This window comes from Balaenoptera physalus (genome assembly GCF_965194825.1).
Source record: "Balaenoptera physalus genome assembly, chromosome: X".
In the NCBI taxonomy this organism is placed as follows: Eukaryota; Metazoa; Chordata; class Mammalia; order Artiodactyla; family Balaenopteridae; genus Balaenoptera; species Balaenoptera physalus.
This window is the reverse complement of record NC_138903.1, coordinates 43,132,225-43,144,374: the sequence shown is the minus strand read 5'-3', so window position 1 is coordinate 43,144,374 and position 12,150 is coordinate 43,132,225.

The following is a 12,150-nucleotide window of genomic DNA, read 5'->3' as shown; positions in this document are numbered from 1 at the left end:
TTAGGAGGAAAGAGGGGGTTCCAGTAAAGCAATGCTGACGGGGAAAACAATAAAATTTATTGAAAAATCTAAATAAGTTTGATTGTAAATTTTAAAAATTACTATCTTGGGACTTCCCTGGTGGCGCAGTGGTTAAGAATCCACCTGCCAGTGCAGAGGACACGGGTTTGATCCCTGGTCCAGGAAGATCCCACATGCCTCGGAGTAACTAAGCCCGTGTGCCACAACTACTGAAGCCCACACGCCTAGAGTCCGTGCTCTGCAACAAGAGAAGCCACCGCAATGAGAAGCCCGTGCACGGCAACGAAGAGTAGCCCCCGCTCGCCGCAACTAGAGAAAGCCCGCGTGCAGCAATGAAGACCCAACGCAGCCAAAAAATAACAAATAAAAAAAAATAAAAATAAGAAAAGTAAAAAATTACAATCTTGAACTACAATTTCAGGTAATATAAGCATGGAAGATGAGGGGAGGGACAAGAAAGAAAAGAGAAGTTCTTGTGTTGTTTAAGGGATGGATAGAGATGCTAATTAATGGTTGAATTATAGAATAATTAAGAGCATTAGCCTTTTAGAGTGCAAACTCTGAAGCCAGAACTTATGGGTTCAAATTCTGGCTTCGCACGCAACTTACCAGCTGTGTGACCTTGAAGAGGTGAGAAGGTGGTTGGATTTCAGAACAGCTCCCAGCAGCAAAACTCTTGATGGTTTGTGGGAAAAGGCCAGAGGCCACAGATGGAGGATAAGCTGAGATGGAGCTTTCTAATTGCATCCCTTTTTCTCCTCATATTTTCTAGAAGGCTCATTACCTGTCCTTTAAACACCACAGAGCAGAAAAGTGGCTGGGCTGGTCCAGTGCCAGTCCAAAGTGGCATGGTCACATCAAGGCATAGTGGGGTTGGAAAGCTCATAGAATAAGTGCAGTCAGGCTTACTGGTAACTAACCATTCCTTCCCTAGCACTCCCTCCACCCACTGGGCTAGGCAATTCTAACAAATAACAGCCCCACCCCTATCCCCCCTCTACATACCCCTAGACACAGTGAAATGTAAAATTATGAAAGGTAAGCAAAGATTGTTTTTAAAACTTTCAGAGAGAAAGAGTAGCTTACTTACAAAGGAAAAATAATTAAACTGACATCAGATCTCTCAGACACCACCGTGGAGGCAAGGAGACAGTGGTGTAGTAACTCCAAAGAGTTGAAAGAAAGGAACTTTTATATTGGGCGGAATAAAAACAGTCTCAGGCACGCAGAGTCTCGGAAGGTTTAAGACAGAGAAAGCACAAGCATTAAAGACAGCACAGCAGTACAATTAACGTATGATGAAGGAGAATTTTTGCACATTTGCTCAATAAAGAATCTGCATTAACCATTCATCATTTGTATGACATATTTAAGGTTTTTTTTCTCCCAAGGTGAGTATTATCTTAAACTTTAAAATTCATTCTATTGTATTTCTGATGATTGCTTTACTTTGTGTCTTGCTGTGGACTTACTGGATATTTAGGCACTGTAAACTATCCAGAGAAAGGCAGAAATGGCAATGGAGATAATTAAAGAATACTAGTGTAACTATAAAAGAATAACCAAAGGGGAAAATTGTTAGGGTAAATAAACACAAAATTGAATTTTCCCTGTTGTCAAAAGGGAAAGACACTTCCCCTTCATTTTTCATCAAGCATTTCCTTGAGAAACCTAGTATTTGTGAATACTTCCTCTTCCCCTTTGATATGTATGTACATATTTTTAAAAGCCAAATAAGCCTCTTGCCAGCCCATAAGCCAGGAATGTTTTTCTTAAAAGCCTTGGAGCCATCTCTTTGAAATGTGGATGTTGAGGGAGATAAGCGCCCTGGCTCCCTGTCACCTGAGAGTTTAGCCTAGGCGCCTGGCTCCAGGCTGTAAGCACCTGCTAGTCTTAGAGACAGGAGTTTTAATCTTTCCTTCGGATACAGGCAATTAGCTAGCACAGATGGCTACTCCAACTGCCAGGTGAATTTAGGACTTGCCTGGGAGTATTTAGCTCTCACCCTTAAATGCCATTGTAAAGCCAAGCAAATGAGCAGCACGCCTGGACTTTCTGGCCCCTCCCACCACTTTTGGCTCCTCCCACCACTTTTGGATTGTATGAAACACTACACCTCAAAGTGTGAGATCTGGCTTCCCAAACAGCTGCCCAGGTGGCCAGATGATGCAAGTGTGGGGGAGTTAATGGCTATGGGGTACATTTTGATCTATAAGAAAAGAAACTGGGAGTGAGCCAGGCAGTTAAATTCTCCTTTCTTCCTCCCTCTCACGCACTGTTCCAAGCAGGGTTTCTATGTATAGTCTGTCTGGAGATGTCCTATATGGCCCAAAGGCTGTTTCCTTGGGAACCTGAGCTAAAACAAGAGCATTTAAGACAGTGTTAAGTGTTGAGTGTGGAGGACCCAGGTCTGGAGAGAGTAAAATTGTCCCAATAAGAAAATGGACATTTTGAGGATTGGGGATAGAGGAAAGCAATAGAAGAACCCAGTTGTAGAATAACTAAGGGTGATATTTTTGGACAAAAAGGAAGTTCAGGTGATTTTTCAAGTGAACTGCTTAGCTTTGTAAAATATATACTTCCTTCACTTCTACCAGTCTTCCCTATGAAATCTTCAATAAAGTATCCTTCTGTAACCATTGCCTTGTGAAATGAATTTTTTTTTGGAGAATAAAACAGATTGAGTCCTGCACCAAACTTGGTGCAAGGGAACCTGCAGAGCAGAGCCTGGGGAAGCAGCAGGTCTCAGAGGACCTAAGCCTGCTACGTGAAGAGGCCCAGGCTGGCCTGTTGGAGGATAAGACCACAAGAAGCAAGGACTCATCCTAGCTGAGGCCTCAACCCACCTGCCAGCTGACTGTAGTTATATCAGTGATCCCAGGCAAGACCAGCAGAAAAACCACCTGGCCCAACCCAAATAGCTGACCCACAGGATCCTGAGCAAATCAAATGTTTCTTGTTATAGGTAATAATAATAATAATAATAATAATAATAATAATAATAACAACCATTTAGAAAATAAAATGGAGAAAAATTACATTCATATAGTGACACAACACACCTAAAAAGAGCCAATTGGAGCAAGGTGACAGACACAGCTCATATGCCCACCTCACATCCCATCCAACATCCCATTGATTTGGGAGGAAAAGTGTTTTTAAGGATAAATTCTTAACAGTCCAGGAAAACAGGAAATGGTGCTTGTGGGCACCAGAAATACTGAGGCACTCCTGGGAGATAGAAAGAAGGTGGGATCAGACTTGTAGAGAAATCTGAGGAGATGATATCGCAACTCAAATCACCAGAGGCGAGCTGTGCTTTGTAACCAAGCCTCTGAAAAACTCCAAACTTAGAATCAAAAGGGAGAAACAGCAGGAGTGGGCCTTAGAATAATCAGGTTAAGTTAATTTAAAGGTTCATTTGTAGACTCCCCTCCCACACCTCACAGATTGGCTGTTATCAATCACTTTCGTCTCTAAGATGAAACTCCAAGAATTGCTCATTAAAGAAAGTGAAAAATCTGCCCAACCTTCTGTATAATACCCATAATAGGCCGTAAATACAATCTTGATAAATTCCACCACCACCAGCACCACTCCTGGCAAAATGTAGAAGAATACAAGGGACATTCTCTGAACACAATGTAATAAAACGAAACCCACTTTTGCTCTAGGAACTTTAAAAAACACCCTTAAAGACTATCTGAAGATGGCTGTTCAAGCAAACTTGTCTACCTCCCCACTTCTCCACTGAAATGATGGAAAAATTTCTTAAAGTACTGGAAAAGAAGAAAGGTGCCATCCAGGAACCAGAAATTGTGAAGAATTCCTAAAAAGAGAAAGCAGTTCAGATAAGATTTACAAGGGTGAAGAGAACCAGAAGCCAAAAGGAGCGGGCAGAAATAACTAAGAAGGTTAAGAGTATATCCAGAGAAACTGTAGGTGGAGGGTAAACGGATAGAAAGAGCAAGAACTACCCCCAGAACTACAGGGCTAGTTGGGTCCTCGACACCCTTACACGGGGTGGACGGCACTTTAATGACTTCTAATGACAGTGAAATCCCTACCTGCTACCTGGGAAGGGCCCCGAGGATAGGTGTGGGGGATGCTGAGAAAGAAGCAAATTAGAGCCTGAGGTACCTTCAGCCTCCACAGTAATAATGAAAGAGAGAAACACATTTGTAGAGAGGGGACCGCTTCCAGCCTGTTTGTTCCATGGCTAATCACCCCAAAGCCAACAGGATACTCAGATGTCCCACCCACTTATGAAGAGTCTGAACGGGTGATACCTTGATCCATGCATTTTATGAATATAATATTCAGATAAAACTGTAAAACACATAAAATGTTGTCCAAAGCATCATTGGCCTATGTCATGGGCTCAAAAACTGTGTTCCTACAAGACCATGTGTCTCCCTAAGGGAGAATAAATCTTAATTTGTTAAGTCAACAAAATAAAGTGAACTGGACTAAATCCAAAGTAATATTATGAAGCCAGTGTAGTTTTCTCATTGTCTCTCAGTCTCCTTTCTGCCTCTGTCCCCCACCCAGTACCTTCCAGATTTCTAAAGTCTAGTGTCACATTGAAAGTAGAAATATGATTACTGTGGTTCCCATAGAATTTCTTCTACAGTGTGGTTGGTCGGCTGACTTTCAGTGCAAATGGCATCTGCCCCCAGCAGCACACCCCAAGCCCTCTGTCTCTAATGGAAGAATAAATCTGTCCTCTTTTACAGTTCCTTCAGTTGTGAACTGGAGAGTGGGGTCTGGCCACTTCTCTGAATAGAGACAATAACAGAAAATAAATCTAACAAAAAATGTGTGAACTGTGGATGCAATAAATTATAAAACTTTATGGAAGACTTAAGAAAGTTCTTAAAAATGGAGACAAAACCCAGGTTCTTAGGTAGGAAGACTCAACAGCATAAAGATGTCATTAACCCCCAAGTTGATCGACAAATTCAATGAAATTCCAGTCAGAATCCCAACAGGGACCCTTTTTTTCAATCCTGGAACTTGACCAGCAGATTCTAAAATGTACCTGTATGTGCAAAGGACCTAAAGAAGGACAAAGAGGAAGGACTTGCCTTCTGAGCAGCCAGTAATATTGTGGGGCTACGGTCCCTGACATAGGGCGGTGCTGGCACAGGGATCAACAGATTGACTGCGGGACAGAAAAGAGAGCTGAGAAACAGATCCATAAGCAGACACCCTTGACATTAAGCTGAGATGGCCCTCAGAGCAGTGGGAACAAGAGGACACATTCACCATCAACTTTCTCCCTTAAGATGACGACAGGAACCCGTCTCTTACCTTGTCAGCCTTTCCCACAGAGTTCTGTACACAGTCAAGGCCTAATAAGTGCCTTGTGATAAATTGACTGACTGAGAAAAACTGTACCATTCTCGTTCTTGCCTACCCTCGCTGAGAGATCGCCTCTGTCTAATGCCTGAAATCTTTCCATTTAAATAGCATTCCTTTAGCCAGGGGTTTCAACCTTGGCACCATTGACATTTGGGGCTGGATAATTTTTCTTGGGGTGGGGGACGACACTGTCCTCTGCATTGTAAGATGTTTAGCAGCATCCTTGACCTCTACCCACTAGATGCCAGTAACCTTCCCCCCATCAAGTTATGACAACCAAAAATGTTTCCAGACGTTGTCGAATGTCCCCTAGGGGACAAGATCCACACCCGCTCTCCCCCATTGAGAACCACTGGGTTAGGCAGTTCTCCCACACCACACTCTTTTATGATGTCACACCCACCTTGTGGCTGACTTTAGAATGTTCACAAATATCCTAGCTCTCTCTGCTCCCAGAGGACCGCACTCTCTCACCCCTTCGAGGGTCAGACTTGACCATTTGATGAGACAGTTCATGCTTAGCCACTCTCTTGTCTCTGCCGGGCCACCCACGTGGCTTCTCTGTGTCCCTGGGACCTAGCATGAGGGTGTTGATAATGTGGAGAAGAGCCCCAGTCTACCTGCGGTGGGCAGGCAGCATGAGTGAGAAATAAACTCTGATTGTCTGTCATTTCTTTTTTTTTTTCTTTTTTTAAAGTTTTATTTATTTATTTATTTTTGGTTGTGTTGGGTCTTCGTTTCTGTGCGAGGGCTTTCTCTAGTTGCGGCAAGCGGGGGCCACTCTTCATCGCGGTGCACGGGCCTCTCACTATCGCGGCCTCTCTTGTTGCGGAGCACAGGCTCCAGATGCGCAGGCTCAGTAATTGTGGCTCACGGGCCCAGCTGCTCCGCGGCATGTGGGATCTTCCCGGACCAGGGCTCGAACCCGTATCCCCTGCATTGGCAGGCAGATTCTCAACCACTGCGCCAACAGGGAAGCCCTGTCATTTCTTTATAACCCAATCTACTCTGAGCTGGTATCCCTCCCCACCAAAAGGATGATGCCTGCTTTGAAATAACAGAAAAAATATATATTGGTCTCTGCCCCTGATTCCTGGCACAGAGCCCCTAAAACCCACATAATTTCCTATGTGATAAGAGCACTAGCAGCACCTTTTGTCCTCATGAGGCGACTCTGGGTGGGCTCCTGGTCACCAGAAAGACCAAGCTATGATTTCAAGCTTGGAATTTTCAGCCCCAGGCCCCCATCCTCCAGAGAAGGGAAAGGGCTGGAAATGGAGTTAATAGTTGATCATGCCTATGTGAGGAAGCCTCCATAAAATCCCAATAGCATGGAGTTCCAGGAGCTTCCAGGTTGGTGAACACATCCATGCTGGGAGACTGGGCACCCCAATGCCACAGGGACAGAAGCTGTTGTGCCCCGAACCCTTCCGGACCTCGCCCCAGGTATTTCTTCACCTGGCTGTTCATCTGTATCCTTTATCATGTCCTTTATTATATAATAAACCAGTAAATGTAAGTAAGTGTTTCCCTGAGTTCTGTGAGCTATTCTAGCAAATGACTGAATTCGAGAAGGGGGTCATGGGAACCTCTGATGTGTAGCTGGTTGGTCAGAAGTACAGGTGACAACCTGGGACTATCAGTTGGCATCTGAGCTGGAAGGGGCAGTCTTGTGGGACTGAGCTCTTAACCTGTTGGGTCTGTGCTAACTCCCATTAGTGTCAGGATTGAATTGAATTGTAGGACACCCAGCTGATGACACAGAGAATTGCTTTTGTATGGGGAAAACCCCCACACGTCCCAGAAGTGTTGTGGGTGTGGTAGTACTGTGAGAGTAAAAAAGAGACATAGGAGTGTTTTTCCCAGACATCTGGGATGGCCTACCCCTCCATACACCCCTCCCCCGGTCAGGCCTGTGCCAGGGGAGCAGGAAGCCTCCAAGTCAGCACCTTTCAGGGGACCCTGGATTAGAGGGACATCATGAGGCTTCCTTGAACCTTCCCTGCAGGACCCGGAGCAGCAAGTCACCTGGTGGACACACACTGGGACCCTGGAGGAAGACTTTCCAAAGGTTGTGACTCATGGTCAAGAAAATATTTTATGGATCCTGAATAGAATTGCACATTTTATTTACTTATTTATGTATTTATTTTTGGCTGTGTTGGGTCTTCGTTGCTGTGCACAGGCTTTCTCTAGTTGCGGCGAGCAGGGGCTACTCTTCATTGTGGTGCACGGGCTTTTCATTGTGGTGGCTTCTCTTGTTGCAGAGCACGGGCTCTAGTTGCACAGGCTTCAGTAGTTGTGGTGCGCAGGCTCAGTAGTTGTGGCTCGTGGGCTCTAGAGCGCAGGCTCAGTAGTTGTGGTGCACGGGCTTAGTTGCTCCGAGGCATGTGGGATCTTCCCGGACCAGGGCTCGAACCCGTGTCCCCTGCATTGGCAGGCGGATTCTTAACCACTGCGCCACCAAGGAAGCCCAGAATTGCACATTTTAAATGAATTAGAATGAAATAACATAGCACATCATAAAACAGAATAGAAAATATTGGAGAGTATCACATATTAAGGGTCAGTATTGTTCTGTGAAGCATTTGTTTTAGAGTCACTTGTAAAATGTGTTCTTTACTGTGGGTCTTGGTGAATAAAGCTCAGAACTGTTTTCTTGTGATGGATGTACTGTTGTCTCTCACATGTCCTTGCATTTTCCCAGTTCTCTACTATGAATAGGATTTTTTGTTCGGCTGCGCTGTGCGGCTTGTGGGATCTTAGTTCCCCAGCCAGGGATTGAACCTGGGCCCTCAGCAGTGAAAGCGCGGAGTCCTAACCACTGGACCGTCAGGGAATTCCTAGGATTTTGCTTTAGAACCAGTTTTAAAAATTATTGAAAGAGAAACAAAACAGAGACTGGAAATTTAATAAAAAAGTCATTTTGGACCCTCATCATAAGAGCACGTGTGTCCACACTGGGCCCCAGGCTTGATGCGGGGAGGAGGCTGATTGGGGGTGTATTTGGGGGCCACATACAGGCTGACTTCTAGGGTCGGGCAAAACCAGAGTCTCCCTGCATCTCAAAATTTGGATCTGTCACATGGAGGAGGAGGAGGAGGAGGGGGAGAAGGAGGGGGAGGAGGAGGAGGAGGAGGAGGAGGGGGAGGAGGAGAGGAAGGGAAGGGGGGAGGGAGGAAGGAAGGGAGGAAGGAAGGAGCTGTATCTACCTAGGGAACCTAAGGGAAAATGCTCCCTGTCATGACCCCAGAGTGTTTTCAAGCCATCCTTCCCTGTACCCGTCTCCTGTGCTGAGGAATCCAGCTCGTGGATCCCATCTTCCTTGGGAGAAAGAAAAATCAAATCCTTCTGTATCTCTTTTGGATGTCCTCTTCTGTATTTGCACAGAGAATAAGGTACGCAATGTCTATTAGCAGAATATTAAATTTGAGTAAAGAAGAACAGTACTGGGGTAAAATAGAATTTGTTTCCTCTGAGGCACAGGTAGAGTGACCTCACTGACCTGGGCAGCACCCACCTCTCCCTGCAGCGCCAGGCAGGGTGTCCTCACTGTTCTGGGGAACCTCTGACCCCAGCCAGCTGACCCCTCATGCCCTCCTTCCTGGCACCCTCTCCCGCCGAAGCCTGTGATAACCCACACTTGGTCCTGGGTCTCCCTTGCCTCTCTGCCAGCCCCTCTTCCACCCACCCTGTGTATCTCTGTCCTCCCCTGCCCTCACTACCACCAAACCTGCCTCTCCCTCTGGACACGCTCCACCTCTAGGGTTCCTTGTCTTGGAAAAATGACTCCACATTCTTCACCCTGAGATTTGGGGCAGCACTCAGAGCTCATTCAAGCCTCTCCACCCCCCAAATACATACCTATTTCCTTAGTGTCTCTGAAGTCACGGTGAGTTCCAAACTCAGCTCTTCCTGCACATGCCAGCTGTAGGAACTCTGGCAAGAAGCTGGACGTCTGTCTGTGTCTCCATCTCTCATTACAATCTCTCTCTCTAGCTATATGTAACATCTATAGTATCATAATGATGATAGTGTCTGTGCTCAGAGGTTGGTTGTGGAGATAAACAGGAGAATCCATACGAGATGCTTAGCATCAGCCCAGGCACTTTGCAAACATAAGATGAATATTAATTGTACTTTCTATGGTTATTATGGAAGGTGGGCTGAGAGGGGGAGACCCCAGTGGACCACACCTCCCTCATTCCTGCAGATGTTGTTCCTGGCCTGGGATGCAGACTCCTGGGCCTGGGACCCATCTCATGCAAAGGTATGATCCTGAGTGGCAAGACATTATTATTCTTGGAGGAGTAGGTGGGGACTCAGGTAAACTGGGATGCCCTCACCATGCAGCCCCCAGGAGCTGGCTCTGCGGGGAGGGTCACCCCTGTGAGGAAGGCTGTGCCTCAGAACATGCTGGTCAGGGAGGGTTTATGCGGGTGTCCACATCTGTCCATACCCCTGGCCACGCCTCCTTTCCCACCTGTCTGTCACAGTCGATACCAACTCCCAGGTCTAGAGCTCCACAGAGTGGTGATTCTCTGAGGATCTTCTCAGTCTCCCAGAGCAAGGTCCTCTCGGGCAGGGTCCCCCATCCCTGAGGTCTTTAGGAGACCCAGACCCAGGCCCGGCCCCAGGGCTGCTGTGTGGACAGCAACCTGCGACCCTGCAGCTATCATAGAGTGTTTGTGGGAGGGGGTAGACCCAATTCTGGCCCAGCAACCATGGCTCCAACCTGAGTCACAGTGACCAGAGTCCAAGGAGAGACTTGATTCTTGCCCTTCTCCAGGAGCCCATTATCTGCTGGCTTACGGTTCCTCCCGCCTTTGATTCAAATCTGTTGGGGTGAGGGGATGGGTCCAGTGGTGGGATGAAGGCGGAGGTAGGGGAGATGGAGGCCTCAGCAGGAGAGTGGAGACCTTCCAAGGCTGGATGAGAGCCAGGAGGCTGAGGTGATGGGCAGTGGATGGTCAAAATGGTGCAACACTGCCTCCATCTGGGGCTGGTGTTTGATGTCCCATGTAAGTCACCTTGGATCTCCGTTGGTAGCCTTAATGTTCCCCAACACACACAATGGTTTGTTCTAAAATAGACTCCTCTCTTCCCTTCCCCAGAGCCGACTGTTCCAGCTCTGTGGCCTGCAACGGTTCGTTTGGGACAGGACTATCCCATTCTCAGCACTTGACCCCTATCCCAGCTCCCAAGCCCTTGGTTGTGAGATGGGCAATTTCATGCCTTTGTCCAGTGGACTTTTCCATCTGTTGCTCCCCTGAATCATGACTAAGTGGACTCTTCCATTCCTGTCCACCATGGTCCTCACAATGGACCTCTCCTTCCCTATTCCTCCATGTTCCCCCGTTGACAGTTTCATCTCTGTCTCCTCCCACATACTCCCAAATGGATCGTCCCAGCCCCATGACCCTGAAGATCTTAGAAAGAGCAAAGGCCAAGGTGTCCAACCACCTGCAGAATCCTGCCCCAGGACTGGGGTGTACAGCATCCATCAGAATAAAAACTAGCAACATCCCCCACTAGACTGTCACCTCCACATGGGCAGGGACAGTTGTTTATCTTGTTCCCAGACATCTCTCCAGCACCTAGAATGGCCCTTAGTACACAGTACAAACCCATTAGGTGTTGGATGAATGAACCCTTTGACACAGCAATTCCACTTCTAAGAACGTGTCCTAAAGAAACACTCACACAGGTGCACAGGGTTGTGTGCACAAGAACGGGAGGAGCAAACAACTGGGAAAAACTTGTAAATGTTTATTAATTGTCAGTGATTGATGCAGGGTAAATGAATAATGGAGGTTTGTAGCATGGAGCACATACTGAACAGGAAACAGAGTGAGACAGACTTGTCCAGGACATGCTGCTAGTGGGGAAAAGCAGGTCAGAGATGCTCATAGTGGTACCCTGTGTGTGTGTGTGTGTGTGTGTCTGTGTGTGTGTGTGTGTGTGTGTGTGTAAATGCAGAGAAAAACATCTGGAATCAAACACTCAGAACTGCTCTCAGTAGTTGCATCTGGAGAGAGGGAGGTTAGTGTCGTTTTGTACAAAGAATACTTGACAATACTTGTTTTTTTAAGGTAGATGCATGGATACACAGAGAGAAATACACATTAGGTATATGTCTTGCTCATCAACGCAACTCTAATATCTAGCAACGTTTGGCACATAGTAAGAAAAATCATGTTTAACTTTTCACTGTTGTGAACTCTTTCTTTCACTTGCTATACAGCTGATGGCTAGGAGTTCACAGCCATGCCCATGTTCATGAAAGGCCACCAGGTTCTGCTTCTTATCATGGGCACTTGTCACATCCCCGAGGCTGAGGCACGGAAAGGGAAGGCAAGTAAGTGGCGGTGAGCTCCCATTGACTGAAAAATCACTACTTAACTCTGACCTACATAGCCCTGTGCACTCCGATTCCACCTTGCCTTGTGGTCTATGCGCTTCTCCCGCTGCTCCTAAAGACCAAACTTCTGCGCAGGCTACAGCGACTCCCTCATCTGTCCTATGAGTTTCTAGGCTAGAGGAAGGTGTGGCCTACACGCCAGTAGCTGACCTGGGGTTTGGGAGCCCACAGCATCCTGGGGAGGGAAGATCTCTGGATATACAGAGCAGGGAGTAGAAAAAGCAAGGGAAACCTCCTCATTTAGCCTCAGAGCTGCACCCCAAGGGACAGGGAGAAAGGAATGATTTGGAAACAAGCAACAAGATGGGATACAAGTACCATAAGAGAACAGTGCATTTTGCGGG